This window comes from Tachyglossus aculeatus, chromosome 4 (genome assembly GCF_015852505.1).
Source record: "Tachyglossus aculeatus isolate mTacAcu1 chromosome 4, mTacAcu1.pri, whole genome shotgun sequence".
In the NCBI taxonomy this organism is placed as follows: Eukaryota; Metazoa; Chordata; class Mammalia; order Monotremata; family Tachyglossidae; genus Tachyglossus; species Tachyglossus aculeatus.
This window is the reverse complement of record NC_052069.1, coordinates 84340144-84356536: the sequence shown is the minus strand read 5'-3', so window position 1 is coordinate 84356536 and position 16393 is coordinate 84340144. Positions and strand designations below refer to the sequence as shown.

Below are 16393 nucleotides of genomic sequence, written 5' to 3'. Positions count from 1 at the left end.
AGCACTTGTCCAAGCGCTGGGGGGATACAAGGTGATCAGGCTGTCCCCGTGGGGCTCACAGTCTTAATCCCCATTTTACAGATGAGGGAACTGAGGCCCAGAGAAGTGAAGTGACTTGCCCAAAGTCAAACAGCTGAAAGGTGGCGGAACCAGCATTTGAACCCATGACCTCTGACTCCAAAACCTGTGCTCTTTCCACTGAGCCATGCTGCGTCTCTCCCTTCTCCTCCCTTCTCAACAGACCACCAGACCAACAGACCATCCAACAGACCACCACTCAGCCCAAATTCAAAGCTCTGTAAAATCACATCTCCTCCAAGAAGCCTTCCCTGACTAAGCCTTCATTTCCCCTATTCACCCTTCCTTCTGTGTCACCCCTGTGCTTGGCTCTGTACCCTTTAAGCTCCACGGCACTTCATTCAGTCGTATTTATTGAGTGCTTACTGTGTGCAGAGCACTGTACTAAGCGCTTGGGAAGTCCAAGTTGGCAACATATAGAGACGATCCCTACCCAACAACAGGCTCACAGTCTAGAAGGGGGAGACAGACAACAAAACATATTAACAAAATAAAATAGAATAGTAATAGTAAATATGTACAGATCCTATATTCTGTCATTTCCCCTATCTGCAGTTTATTTTACTGTGTCCCCTTGTAGACTGTAAGCTCTTGTGGGCAAGGATCATGTATCATGTCTACCAACTCTTTTAGATTGTACCTTCCCAAGTGCTTAAGACAATGCTCTGCATAGGAAGCACTCAGAAAATACAATTGATGGATTGATGTAGAGAAAAAGGGAGCACAGACTTTCAGATTTTGTATACTGTGACTTTTGAACATTTTTCCATTGATCATTTCAATCAATCTCTCGATCATATTTATTTTTGTATGGTATTTGTTAAGCATTTACTGTGCCCAGGTGCTAGTATTAAGCATTGAGGCAGATAGAAGCTAATCAGATTGGACTCAGTTTGTCCCACATGGGACTTACAGTCTTAATGCCCATTTTGCAGATAAGGAATTGAGTGCTTACTAGGTGCAGAGCACTATATTAAGGGCTTGGGAGAGTACGGTCTAACAGAGTTGGTAGGCACGGTCCCTGTCCACAGTACACTTATGCTTATATGGAGAGACAGACATGAATAGAGGGGGAATTTCAATGATAGATAAACTATTCCCATTCCTTGACCTAGGGAAAGAGGAGGTATTTGAAGCAATGACTGTAGGCTAATGAACAACAACAATACCTGTCAGAGAGGGGTCAGGGTTCCATAGAAATTTCTGTATTATTAAAATGGTATTTAATAAAAGTGCCAGATTTTGAAAAGTATGGAAATTGAAAGACATATTTGTGAGGTTATAGTCTAATATAAAATCATTTTTACATTAGCTGCCTAATATGTATGGTGGTGTCAGTGCCCTTTTTTAAAAAAAATGGTGCTTAAGTGCTTACTATGTGCCGGGCACTGTTCTAAGCGCTGGAGTAGATACAAGATAATAGGGTTGGACACAGTCTGTGTCCCACACGGGGCTCAAAGTCTTAATCCCCAGTTACAGGTGAGGTAATTGAGAAATTCAACGACTTGCCCAAGGTCACCCAGCAGACAAATGGCGGAGCCGGGATTAGAACTCAGGTCCTTCTCACTCCCATGCTCTGTCCTCTCGGCCATGCTGTTTTGTGTATCAGAAGTTCTAATTTTGTCTCAGGAGTTCCTGTGAAATCTTTTCAACCTACTATTAGGCATGCCCAACATAGAAGATTTGATGAGAATACTTTACCTAGCCTTTCCACTTTCAAAGGCTGATTTTGGTCCCATTTTGCCATGGGGTTATAAACCGATAGTAGGAAGCAGATGTGTTTAGTTTTTAATCAATCAATCAATCAATCAATCATATTTATTGAGCACTTACTATGTGCAGAGCACTGTACTAAGCGCTTGGGAAGTACAAATTGGCAACATATAGAGACAGTCCCTACCCAACATTGGGCTCACAGTCTAAGTCAAAGGGAGGAGGATTAAATCCCCGTTTTTCAGAGGAGGTAACTGAGGCACAGAAAAGTAAAGTAACTTGCCCAAGGTCACACAGCAGACAGGTGGCAGACAAGTGACAACCGGGCAACCCAGTTCAAATCACGTCTGGTTTGGATGACCTTGGGAATAATAGTAATGGTATTTGTTAAGTGCTTACTATGTGCCAAGCACTGTTCTAAGCGCTGGGGTAGATGCAGGGTGATCAGGTTGACCCACATGGGGCTCACGGTTTTAATCCCTGTTTTAGAGATGAGGTAACTGAGGCGCAGAGAAGTTAAGTGACTTGCCCAAAGTCACACAGCTGATGAAGTTTTGGGTGGCTTCCAGGGATGTTATTAGAGTTAGGTTCACTCAAGATAGATGGAAAACGTGTTATAAATTGCATTAGGATGAAACTGTGAATTCAGACTCAACAGAATTCACAGTTGCTGAGTGGTAATTTTTAAAAACAAAGCTGTTTTCTGAAGTCAAGAGCAAGCTAGTAGTGGAGCTGAAATGCCTACTTAAGAGATGCATATTAAAGCCAATTATAATTTGGTAACTGGGTAGGTTCTACGTTAATCTCTAGATTCACTAAATTAACTTAATGCAGATTCCATATCAGAGGATTCATTCAGTTGTATTTATTGAGTGCTTATTGTGTGCGAGCACTGTACTAAGCGCTTAGGAAGTACAAGTTGGCAACATATAGAGATGGTCCCTACCCAAAAACGGGCTCACAGTCAATCAATCAATCGTATTTATTGAGTGCTTACTGTGTGCAGAGCACTGTACTAAGCGCTTGGGAAGTCCAAGTTGGCAACATATAGAGGCGGTCCCTACCCAACAATGGGCTCACAGTCTAGAAGGATTACCAATATACTCCATGTAGTAACCTGTGAAAGCTGGTCAACTAGGTTGAATATTAAAGGAATTAGGGAGAAATTCACAGTTATATGATATGTTTACAAACCACCACAGAAATCCCAGGAGCAGAAATTTTGCTTTGGTTCACAGGGAGTGTAACAAAGGAAAGACAGATTATACTGCTGTAATCATTCAAGCTTCAGTGAATACGCAAGCTTCACTAAATACCAAAGCAAACTTTCAGAAGACTACCCTGGTCAATCAGTCCATCAGTCACTGGTATTTATTGAGCACTCACTGTGTGCAGAGCACTGTGCTAAGCACTTGGGAGAGTACAATAATGATAATTGTGGTATTTGTTAAGCGCTTACCGTGTGCCAGAAGCAGGGGTTTGTCAGGTTGGGCACACTCCCTGGCCCTCATGGGCTCACAGTCTCAATCCCCATTTTATCGATGAGGCAACTGAGGCCCAGTGAAGTGACTTGCCCAAGGTCACACAGCAGACAAGTGGTGAAGCCAGGATTAGAACCCATGACCTCCTGACTCCCGGCCTGTGCTCTATCTAGCCACCGTGCCACGTTCAATCAATCAGTGGTATTTATTGAGCACTCACTGTGTGCAGAGCACTATACTCAGCACTTCACCTGCAATTCACTCTCTTTTGTTCTTTCCAAGACAGTCTTTTTTTGTAATGGTATTTAATAAATAATAATAATAATTGTATTTAAGCACTTACTAAGTTCCAGGCACTGTACTATGCACTGGGGGAGACACAGGATAATTGGGTTGGACACAGTCACTGTCCCACATAGGGCTCACAGTCTTAATATCCATTTCACAGATGAGATAATTGAGGCACTGAAAAGTGAAGTGACTTGCCCAATCATCTCCTTTTTCATGTTGTTCCCCAAGCTTGGAACTCCCTCCCTTCCCAAATCCAGTAGACCTCAGCTTTCCTCACATTCAAATCTCATGTCCTCCAACAAGCTTTCCCCAATAAATTTTCAAACACCCCTTGCCGTTTGGACCCATTTTCAGCACTTGTGATTTTATTTCCATCCTTTGCACTCTTGTGTGTATCTCAGTTTATTGTACATTTTGCTATTTATTTTGACTACTCTTGTTGTAAATGTTTTTATGTCTATTTATCATGGTCAGCTTTAGAGCAGGGAACTGGTCACTTTTTTAACTCTGCACTTATCAAGAACCCAGTAGGGTACACCAGTTCATTCTGCAACTAATACAATACAAAACTTTCTATTTTCCTGAGCACATATATGCACAGTTTGCCATGTATTCATTCAATCGTATTAGTTGAGTGCTTACTGTGTGCAAAGCACTGTACTAAGTGCGTGGGAGAGGACAATATAACAATCAACAGATACATTCCCTGCCCACAGCGAGCTTGCAGACTAGATGGAGAAAGAGACATTAATATGAGTAAATAAATAAACTGTAAGTTAATTGTAGATATAATAATAATAATAGCATTTGTTAAGCACTTACTATATGCCAAGCACTGTTCTAAGCACTGGGGGGGGGATACAAGGTAATGAGGTTGTCCCACATGGGGCTCACAGTCTTAATCCCCATTTTACAGATGAGGTAACTGAGGCACAGAGAAGTTAAGTGACTTGCCCAAGGTCACACAGCTGACAAGTGGCGGAGCTGGGATTAGAACCCATGACCTCTGACTCCCAAGCCTGGGCTCTTTCCACTGAGCCATGCTGCTTCTCTTGTACATATAGTCAGTGAAATGGCGTGTCATAAACAGAACTTCAGAAGAACTAGCTGAACCAGACAGAAAGATGATCGGCACTATCTAGAATTTCCTAGAACATTGTAATTTCCCATCATCATCATCAATCGTATTTATTGAGCGCTAACTGTGTGCAGAGCACTGTACTAAGCACTTGGGAAGTACAAGTTGGCAACATATAGAGACAGTCCCTACCCAACAGTGGGCTCACAGTCTAAAACGGGGAAACAGAGAACAAAACCAAACATACTAACAAAATAAAATAAATAGAATAGATATGTATGTATTAATTCTCAAGCCTGAAAAGTTCAACTACCAGGAAGTGATTGCCACAAGGGTAACCTTCCTCCCACTCTTTCAATCCCCACTGACTTCAGTTCTACCCCCGAAAGGGTCCTCAATCCATCAGTCAATTATTGAGCATCAGCTTTGTGCAGAGCACTTCTCTAGCTGTTTGAGCAAGTACAGTAGAGTTTCTGGTATGATCCTTGCCCTCAAGGAGCCTGTGATACAGTGGATGAGACAGACAATAAAGTAATTATTTTTAGTGATAATAATAATAACTGTGGTATTTGTTAAGCACTTACTGTGGGCCAGGAACTGTATTAAGCACTGGGGTGGATATGAGCAAATCTTGTTGGACACAGTCCCTGTCCCACATGGGGCTCACAGTCTCAATCCCCATTTTACGGATGAGGTAACTGAGAGACGTGAAGTGACTTGTCCAAGTGACAGCAGACAGGCGGCAGAGCCAGGATTAGAACCCACGACCTTCTGGCCTGTGTCCTATCCCCTGGAAGTAGTGGACTATGAAGACATCCACCTAAGTGATACAGTGGGGTGTGTCTTCCCAAGTGGTTAGGTGGTGCGGAAGTGCTGAAGTAGTAGAAAAGATATAATGGACAGGCCATTAGATATTTAACCGAGTGGTAATCTTGGAGATGTCGTCTGAGAAGTGCCTTGGAGATGGGGAGAACTGTGGTCTGCCAAGAGCGTAAGTGGAGAGAATTCCAGAATGAGGGAGAACATGAGCAAAAGGTTGGCAGCAGGAGAAACTGGAGCAGGGTGTTGACTGACTGCCCAAAAATCGATTGTCAAGGGCCTCTGCTTATGTAGACAGAAATAGGCAACTACTGGGAGTTTTTGAGGAGTGGGAAATTCTTTATAGTACAACATGTTAAATAGCAGCAGAATAAGGTAGGGGAGATCCTGGAGGCAGGAATTTTTACCAGGAAACAGACAGTAATCAAGCCTCTTTGTGACAAACCTCTGGACCCGCCATAGTGGCCTTCTCGGTAGAGAAGAAGAGGCAGATTCTGGGAATGTTGCGGAGGAGGAATTTGGAGGACTTGGTGAGAGACCGAGTCCCCTGTAGATGGTAAACTCCTTGAGGGGCAGGGATCTCATCCACTAAGTCTAGTAGATTTTCCCAAGTACTAAGTACAGTGCTCTACAGAGAGAAAGCATGGAATAAATAGGATTGATTGATGGGTGTGAATGGAAAGAGAGGGAGGAGTCAAAATTAATGCCCAAGTAACAGGCCAGCATGGTGAGAAGGTTGGTGACATTGTGAACTACTACTGCTAATTACAGTTGTGGTATTTAAGCACTTAGTCATTTATTCAATCGTATTTATTGAGCGCTTACTGTGTGCAGAGCACTGTACTAAGCGCTTGGGAAGTACAAGTCGGCAACATATAGAGATGGTCCCTACCCAACAACGGGCTCACACTATTATCTAGTCACAGTCTATTATTATGTGCCAAGCGCTATTAAGTGCTGTGTTAGATGCAAGGTAATCAGGTTGAACACAGTTTCTCTATTACATGGGACTCGTCTAAGTAGGAGGGAGATCAGGTAGTTTAATTTGCATTTTACAGATGAGGAAACAGTCACAGAGAAGTTAGGTGACTTGCCCAAAGTCACACAGCAGACATGTGATGCATCTGGGAGTAGAACCCAGGTCTCCTAACCCCCAATCCCCTGCTCTTTCAACTAGGCCACTCAAATTAGTTTGGCTTAGTGGACAGAGCATAGTCCTGGGAGCCCTGTCTCCAAAAAAGCCTATTGATATAGAAGTAAACATTTTAAAATATATTTTAGGTTGAATTTGTATATCCTAACATTATTTAAAATTAAATGTGATTCTTTTTAAAAAATGGAATTCCAAGTGTCTCTCTAAGACAGGGGAAATGATAGGAATTTTGCAGTCCCAAATCCTGAAATTTGAAAATGAGTGTCCTGTGGTTCATTCTCTATTATTAAAATAAATAAATGTTTGCAGGGGTAGAGCGAGTCAGGCTTTCTGACTTGGATAAGAAAAAGAATGTGGCTTAATTTTGGGTTGAGTCAAAGCTTGGGAAATTTCAAACCCCAATTCAAAACCAAGGGAACTCAGAGTGTTTCTGTGGTTGGGATTTTGTAATTGTGCAGTTTCTTTATGGGTCAAGGGAAGTAGAAACCCCTGTTAGTAATGTTAGGTTGCAGTTAGGTTTTTTTTATTATATAACCAATTATATTTGCAAACATTTTTCCTCTTTAAGGAACCTTTTTTATATGTATTTCATTTCACCTTAAGAATTTGTGGATGAAATCTAATTAAAATTGAGAGAACATTTGTTTAAGATAAATAAATGGAACTTTTATAGGGTGACTAATACTCTTGAGGGTAAAGATAGGCTGCCAAAGATATCTGCTGTGTGTCAAAATGTAGATAAGGATATAAAAGCCTGGAATCTTTTCTTAGTGCAGTAGGCTGAGCCACATTTTAATAATAACACTAATAATAATGACAATGGTATTTGTTAAGCACTTACTATGTGCCAAGACTGTTCTAAGTGCTGGGGTAGATACAAGGTAATCAGATTGTCCCACATGGGGCTCACAGTCTTAATCCCCATTTTACAAATGAGGGAACTGAGGCACAGAGAAGAGAAGTGACTTGCTCAAGGTCACACAGCAGACATGTGACGGAGCCAGGATTAGAACCCGCAACCTCTGACTCCCAAGCCTGGGCTCTTTCCACTAAGTCACGCTGCTTCTCAGCGGATACTCAGTGGATTCTTATCTTGCATATGACAAGTTTCTGGAATATGAGTCTGTCCTGTTGGTTGTCATGCAGTTTGGCTCATTGTCAACTCGATTGCTTTCTTTACTAATATTTGGAAAGTTTCTCATTCTGAGTGGTTTTTTTATGGTATTTGTTTAGCACTTACTATGCGCCTGGCACTGCACTAAACACTGGGGTAAATGCAAGTTAATCAAATTGGATACATTCCCTGGCCCACGAGGAGCTCTCCATCTCAATCCCCATTTTATGGATGAGGTAACTAAGGCACAGAGAAGTGAAGGGACTTTCCCAAAGTCACAAAGCAGACAAGTGGCGGAGCTGGAATTAGAACCCAGATCCTTCTGACTTCTAGGCCCATGCTCTACCCATTCTAATAATAACAATGTTGGTATTTGTCAAGCGCTTACTATGTGCCAAGCACTGTTCTAAGCACTGGGGGGGATACAAGGTGATCAGGTTGTCCCACATGGGGCTCACAGTCTTAATCCCTATTTTACAGATGAGGTAACTGAGGCACAGAGAAGTGAAATGACTTGCCCAAAGTCACACAGCTGACAAGTGGCGGAGCCAGGATTAGAACCCATGACCTCTTACTCCCAAGCCCAGGCTCTTTCCACTGAGCCACGCATTAGGTTACACTGGTTGTGTATATCAAAATGGCATCCCCGCCACTCTTTTTTTATTGTATTTGTTAAGCACTTACTATGTGCCAAGCACTGTTCTAAGAGCTGGGGTAAAAATAATAATAATAATGATAGCATTTATTAAGTGCTTACTATGTGCAGAGCACTGTTCTAAGCGCTGGGGAGGTTACAAGGTGATCAGGTTGTCCCGTGGGGGGCTCACACTCTTAATCCCCATTTTACAGATGAGGTAACTGAGGCACAGAGAAGTGAAGTGACTTGCCCAAAGTCACACAGCTGGCAATTGGCAGAGTCGGGATTTGAACCTCTTGACTCCAAAGCCCGTGCTCTTTCCACTGAGCCACGGTAGGTAGAAGGTAATCAGTTTGTTAATCCCCATTTTACAGATGAGGTCACCGAGGCCCAGAGATGTTAAGTGGCTTGCCCAGAGTCACACAGCTGATAAGTGGCAGTCAGGATTAGAACCCACAACCTGTGGCTCCCACACCTGTTCTCTTTCCACTAAGCCACGCTGCTTGTAATCACACTCTGTTAGTGTGATTAGCCATGGAAGCAAGTGTGATTGGAACCCCAGATACCGGCAGCATAAACAGTTCTGAACAGGGTGGCATGTCCCGACATGTTAAGCAGGAAGAATAACCCCACACAGATCAACCGGCTGACCCTGGGTGATATGCCCCTATACTTGTAGTGTCACTCAAAGGCAATCAATCAATTAGTTGTAGTTATTGAGCGCTTACTGTGTGCAGAGCACTGGACTAAACACTTGGGAAGTACAAGTTGGTAACATATAGAGACAGTCCCTACCCAACAGCGGGCTCACAGTCTAGAAGGGGGAGACAGAGAACAAAACCAAACATATTAACAAAATAAAATAAATAGAATAGATATGTACAAGTAAAATAAATAAATAGAGTAATAAATATGTACAAACACACACACACACACATATATATATATACATATATATGCACACACACACACACACATATATATATATATATATATATATATATATATATACAGGTGCTATGGGGAAGGGAAGGAGGTAAGATGGGGGGGATTGAGAGGGGGACGAGGGGGAGAGGAAGGAAAGGGCTCAGTCTGGGAAGGCCTCCTGGAGGAGGTGAGCTCTCAGTAGGGCCTTGAAGGGAGGAAGAGAGCTAGCTTGGCAGATGGGCAGAGGGAGGGCATTCCAGGCCCGGGGGATGACGTGGGCCGGGGGTCGATGGCGGGACAGGCGAGAACGAGGCCCGGTGAGGAGAGATTAGCAGCAGAGGAGCGGAGGGTGCGGGCTGGGCTGGAGAAGGAGAGAAGGGAGGTGAGGTAGGAGGTGGTGAGGTGATGGACAGCCTTGAAGCCCAGGGTGAGGAGTTTCTGCCTGATAAGGCAAGAACTTTTAGGTTCAGCAGCCACCTTTGAGAGCAGGATTTTCCCCAGAGAAGAAGAATCAGGGATATTTTTGACGCACTTTTTTCTCCTCCAAGAGGTGCATCTTCAAATTAGGGCAACAAAGTGAGTGAGAGAGAGAGAGAGAGAGAGTGTGCATAGATGTGGACCAACCTTTGGTTTCAAAGGTGCCACTTCTGGCAGGGAGTACTTTTTTTTCCCCTGTGTGCACATAAACACAGCTGCTGACCTGCTGCCTTTTCTAAATCAGAACCCCTTTCTGTTTTGTGCCTGTCTGTTTAAATCTTGTAATGGCATTTGTTTAGGACTTGTGATGTGCTGGGCACTGTTCTCAGCTCTGGGGTTGATACAAACTCATCAGGTTGGGCACAGCCTCTGTCCTACATAGGGCTCGCAGGCTTAATCCCCATTTTGTAGATGAGGTAACTGAGACACAGAGAAGTGAAGTGGCTTGCCCCAGGTCACAGCAGACAAATGGTGGAGCCAGGATTAAAACCCAGGTAAGAAGCAGTGTGGCATAGAGGAAAGAACCGGAACCAGAGTCAGAGAACTTGAGTTCAATCTCAGCTCTGTGGCTTGTCTGCTGTGTGACCTCAGGCAAGTCACTTCACTCCTCTGTGCCTCAGTTACCTCATCTGTAAAATCAATCAATCAATCGTATTTATTGAGTGCTTACTGTGTGCAGAGTACTGTACTAAGCACTTGGGAAGTACAAGTTGGCAACATATAGAGACAGTCCCTACCCAACAGTGGGCTCACAGTCTAAAAGGGGGAGACAGAGAACAAAACCAAACATACTAACAAAATAAAATAAATAGAATAGATATGTACAAGTAAAATAAATAAATAAATTAATAGAGTAATAAATATGTACAAACATATATATATATATACAGGTGCTGTGGGGAAGGGAAGCAGGTAAGATGGCGGGGATGGAGAGAGGGACGAGTAAATGGTTATTAAGACTGTGAGCCCCACATGTGACAGGGACTGTATCCAGCATCATTAGCTTGTATCCATTCATTCACTCAGTTGTATTTACTGAGCACTTACTGTGTGCAAAGCACTGTGCTAAACCCTTGGGAGAATCAAATACAAAAACAGACATAGTCCCTGCCCACCCCAGCAGTTAATACAGTGCCTGGCACATAGTAAGTGCTTAGCAAATACCACAATGATTATTGTTATTATTGAAAATGGTTCACAGGTGACAGTGAAATTGCTCAAGAAGTTGGATATCTGTTCTATTGTGGGTCCAGATTTCACAGGCACATAGAAAGGCCATCAGTGGAGTCTCCCATCCAGAACAATAGATGATAAACCTTTGTTTTTCAAGTAGTATTTCATTCATTCAGTCTTATTCATTGAGTGCTTACTGTGTACAGAGCACTGTACCAAGTGCTTGGGAGAGTAAAGTACAACCATAAATAGACACATTTCCTGCCCACAGAGAGCTTACAATCTAGAGGAGGGGAGACAGACATGAATACAAATAAATAAAAATACAGTATTGTTAAGCACTTTAAACCTTGCCCTGAGACTGAGGACCTGTAGAGAGAAATAGGTTATAATATTCGTGGCTTTCACTCTCTCACCCCTGCCAGTCATGTTCCCTCTAGGGCGCAGAGTTCCTGAGCGAATAGGCATACTGGCACATCACATTGTAAAGGGCATGCATGTTCTTTGCCCACTTTATCCAGCTACAGGCAGAAACACAACTAGAATATAGTTTTCCTGATTCTCAGTATTGTGTTCTTTCTACTAGACTGTGTAGTTAGTCTACTACAGACTTTTGTTATTTTTCTGTGGTGTGTGTTAGGCACTTTGTATCGAGCATTGTTTGAAGCACTGGGGTATTCATTTATTCAGTCATATTTATTAAGAGCTTACTGTGTGCAGAGCACTGTACAAAGCACTTGGGAAAGTACAATACAACTGGGGTAGCTAGACTGTGTAGTTAGTCTACTACAGACTTGTTATTTTTCTGTGGTGTGTGTTAGGCACTTTGTATCGAGCATTGTTTGAAGCATTGGGGTATTCACTTATTCAGTCATATTTATTAAGAGCTTACTGTGTGCAGAGCACTGTACAAAGCACTTGGGAAAGTACAATACAACTGGGGTAGATACAAGTCAGTCAGGTGGCACACAATCCCTATCCCTCATGGGGCTCACAGTCTAAGTAGGAGGGAGAACAGCTATTCAGTTACAATTTTGCAGATAAGGCAACTGATAAATTAAGTGACTTGCCCACATGACACAGCAGGCAGTTGGTGGAGCCAGGATTAGAACCCAGGTCCTCTGACTCTCAGGCCTGTGCTCTATCCATTAGGCAACACTGCTCTAAACCATTGAATTGGAAGAGTTTCCTGTGTATTGGAAACTTTGAACTCCAGGTTTCTGAGCTCTCATTTCACGATGACATAGAATGGGCCGACTAGGATGACCTACCTTGCCCCGTCTTTTAGTTTAATGGAAAAGCAGAAAGGTTCAAATAAGACACCTTCAACTGGGATTGACTAGGAATAGCCTGAAAATGTTGTTGAACTTCTAAGGGCAACCAAATCTGATAAGCGAATTCTAGTTAAAATATAGTTTATATTTTAGTAATCCTATATTATTCCAGTTATACCATTTTGGCTCACAATTGCATTGACTTCCTAACCACCTCACCCCAATTTGAGGAGGGAATGGAAGACACATTTTTTTTTTGTATTACGTAATTGTAAGTAGTGACAGCTGCTTGGGGGAGGAGGGAGAAAAGGAACACCAGAATAGGAGGAGCAGAAGGGTGAGATTAGGAACAAAACAGGTGGGAGTAATTAATTAGGCTAGACCATACACGTGCTGTGGGCAGGGAACATAGCTGCCAACTCTTTAATACTGTACTCTGCCAAGGACTTAATGCAGTGCTCTGTAGGTAGTAAGTGTCTGATAAATACTATTGATGATTAAGAATGCAGACTATGGTAGGAAAAGCAGAGATGAGTGAGAAGCAGTTCGGGAGTGTTTCATTAATTGAGTGCCTATTGTGTGTAACCTTTGGGAGTGTTCAATAGAGGTAAGAGAAGCTGTTTCAAGTGCCCTCTTGTCTTTCCCTTCCTTATCTCCTCCTTTGTTTAATTTTCCTAGTTTTTTTCTCATGCTCACCTTCTTCTTAGATTTCAGTTACCTGGAAAACGCCCCTTTCCTGTTCTACAGTTGCAAAAATTAGGGATAAAATGGGGGCAGTAAGGTAGTAGCTACTTGTGAAAAGCTGTCCTCACATGTAGTCCCAAATACATTTCCTTTGTATATAGTGAATCATTAATTTACTGGATTTCTTTTGACCTTTGGTATTTTGTAAGAACATTAATAAGTAAACTATACCCTATTATCTGATTTTTTTTGACTGCTTATACTGTTACATTTTTTTTTACTTTCTCCATCTTCTTGAAATTGATTCTTCTTAGCTGCTCTCTCTGCACTATTGCTGATAGTTGCTTGAAATTCCCCAGAAACAACTTCCATACACCCACATGCTATAGATAGAATCTGTTGGACGTAATGGAAAGGAAAATGCCCACAGCTGTTGAAGAACTGTTTTTAAGGAGCTATCTCTTCCTCCTGTAACCTGGTCATAAAGGTATACAGTGTTAGTGCAAACCTCTTGGCTCACATATTTAGCTAGCACAGGTAACCTTATTTCAGTGCTGCTGATTTCTTATGAATAATAAATCGAGGGGGTTTGACACTAAACCTTACACATTGTCATTTCCAAAGCTTCAATTATGGAAAATGTGTTTTAGCTCCATATATTATGTTTTGAATAGGTCTGAGTGTATGCATTTTTTGAGGGAGGGGGCAGGGGGAATGCATCCATGCCTCAGAGTTCATGTATAATTATCTCGGTTTGATGCGTTAAAGATTTCCATGTGCCTTAGAAAAATTTATGATTATTGGAGAAATTAAGTATGAAGCCTTTATGAGGAAATGTATGTGCTCCTTAGCTGGCAAGCAGAGGAAACATCAGTAAGACTTAAATAGGGTGCCTCAAAAAGCCATTCCTGGGTTATTGTGCAATTTTCTCCGGTATGGACCGAACAGTGTATTAACTGGCAAACATTGGTTGACCCCTTCAGAGCATACAGTCTTATGCCCTTTGGTCCAAACCTTCAAATCTGGGGCACGACGGGGCAAGGAGAAAAAGAGATTGGTCTGGTAGAATCAGTTGATAAACGCATCAGGAGAAATGCAGAGGAAGGAATGGGATGATAGCCAGGAACATTAGAAATTGGAGCCTATCATTCCTCGAGCTGGTGTCTGGCAAGATGGGTTTGTGCCTCTAGATGTGGAAGGAGGGAGGTTTAGAAATTAACTTGGGCATTTAGTTTTGTGGCCGACTGTCAGATCGATAGTTCTGGTTTCTTTTTTTAAATGGTATTTTATATGTCAAGAACTCTTCTAAGTGCTGAGGTGGCTACAAATTTAAAAGGTCAGACACAATCCCTGGCCCACATGAGGCTCACAATCCAAGTAGGAGGGAGAACAGGTATTATTTTAACCCTTGTTAAAAGGAACTTGACAATACCAATATTTTCAAAATTGACAATAAAAGACAACCTCTCTGATGAAAGATGTGTAAGAAGTACTTTGTTTACTTCATCATCAATCGTATTTATTGAGTGCTTACTGTGTGCAGAGCACTGTACTAAGCGCTTGGGAAGTACAAGTTGGCAACATATAGAGACAGTCCCTACCCAACAGTGGGCTCACAGTCTAAAAGGGGGAGACAGAGAACAAAACCAAACATACTAACAAAATAAAATAAATAGAATAGATATGTACACGTTAAATAAATAAATAAATAGAGTAACCACAATGAGCATCAGTAGAATGCTAGAAACAGAAGAATTTTCTGGGTTGAATGAGTTAGGTAGAATTTTGCTTACCCTTTTTCAGTTTCTGGCCCCTCCAACCTCAAAATGAAATCTACAGTCATTTTAACAGTAAGTTGATTTGTTAAACAAAAATTCAGTATAACAAAATGTTCCCGGGCCCACAAAATTATTTTCATCTCTAAGATGCAATAAACACCAGGGTCCTGTAGACTATACAACTGATGCACTTGAAAATCAGTGGTTTCAAAGAAATACAAGTGCAGCTATCCATCATATAATTATTTTTAGGCCTTCCACTAAGAACCCTTGTTATTTGCCTATTTTAATTCATTTTCCAAATAGATTTTTGTCATTAGAATGAAACCAGCTACCTGTCCATCTGATTATGGAATTCTCTGTATTTGCAGTTTAAGCCTCAAAATCCGTTACTCTAGATAACTAAGCGAGTAAGTGTTTGGCATAAGGAAAAACAGTTTTACTCATTCTCATTTGGAATAATTCAAGGTTTTAACTGGTAGGCAACCTTTCCATCCTGGAAAAAATTAATTATGTCTTGTTCTCCTTAACAGTGGATGCAGTTAGCCTATAGGTGAAATATAAAGGTGTATTAAATAATTTCTATACTGTATAAAATACTGTGACTTAGTGGATAGAGCACGGGTTGGGAGTCAGAAGGACCTGGGCCCTGATCCCGGCTCTGCCACTTGTCTGCTGTGGGACCTTGGGCAAATCAATTAATTTCTCTGTGCATCAGTGACCTCATCTGTAAAATGGGGGTTAAGACTGTGAGCCCCATGTGGGACCTGGACAGTGTCTTATGTGATTAGCTTGTGTCTGCCCCAGGTCATAGAACAGTGCCTGACACATAGTAAGTACTTAACAAATGCCATTAAAAAAATGTATACTGACAAGTACTTTAGATGGTTCAGATGAAATTTAAACAGTGTGTATCTATGCATGCTCCTGTGTTTCACCAATCAACAGCTTTATTCACTGTTTCCTCATCACCACTCCCTAACTGTAGGAGTAATGATAATAATAGTAAGGATGGTATTTGTTAAGCGCTTACTGTGTGCCAAGCACTGTTCTAAGAGCTTGGGTAGATACAATGTAATCAGGTTGTCCCACGTGGAGCTTACAGTCTTAATCTCCATTTTACAGATGAGGTCACTGAGGCACAGAGCAGTTTAGTGACTTACTCAAAGTCACACATCTGATAAGTGGCGGAGCTGGGATTAGAACCCAAGCCCGGGCTCTTTCCACTGAGCCACGCTGCTTCCCTACCACAAAATTCTGTTAATAATAATAGTAATAATAATAATAATAGTGTTTCAGGCACTGTATTGAGCACTGGTGTATCCATAAAATAATCAGATTAGCTATAGTCCCTGTCCCACATGGGACTCACAGTCTTAATCCCCATTTTACAGATGAGGAAACTGAGACATAGAAAAATACAGTCTCTAGACTGTAAACTCATTATGGGCAGGGAACATGTCTGCTAATTGTGTTGTACTTTGTCTTTGCGCATAGTAAGAGCTCAATAAATACAATTGATTGATTACAGTAACTTTCCCAAGGTCACACAGCAGACAAGTGGCAGAACTGGGATTAGAATCTCCCTCCGGTACCAATCATCCTGACCTCTTCTCTCTCCACAAAGAAAACCCTCCTAAAATCCCACTCCACCAGGAAGATTTCCCAATTAATTCCTAATACCTCAAATCAGACCAACCCAACAGACACTCCTAA

General features: G+C 41.9%; 1 protein-coding gene across 2 annotated transcripts in view; it reads left to right on the top strand.

Annotated features, from left to right (window-relative positions):
* VPS13B (vacuolar protein sorting 13 homolog B) overlaps positions 1-16393 on the top strand; it is a 1018523-nt gene that overhangs the window by 628766 nt on the left and 373364 nt on the right. The window lies entirely within an intron of this gene.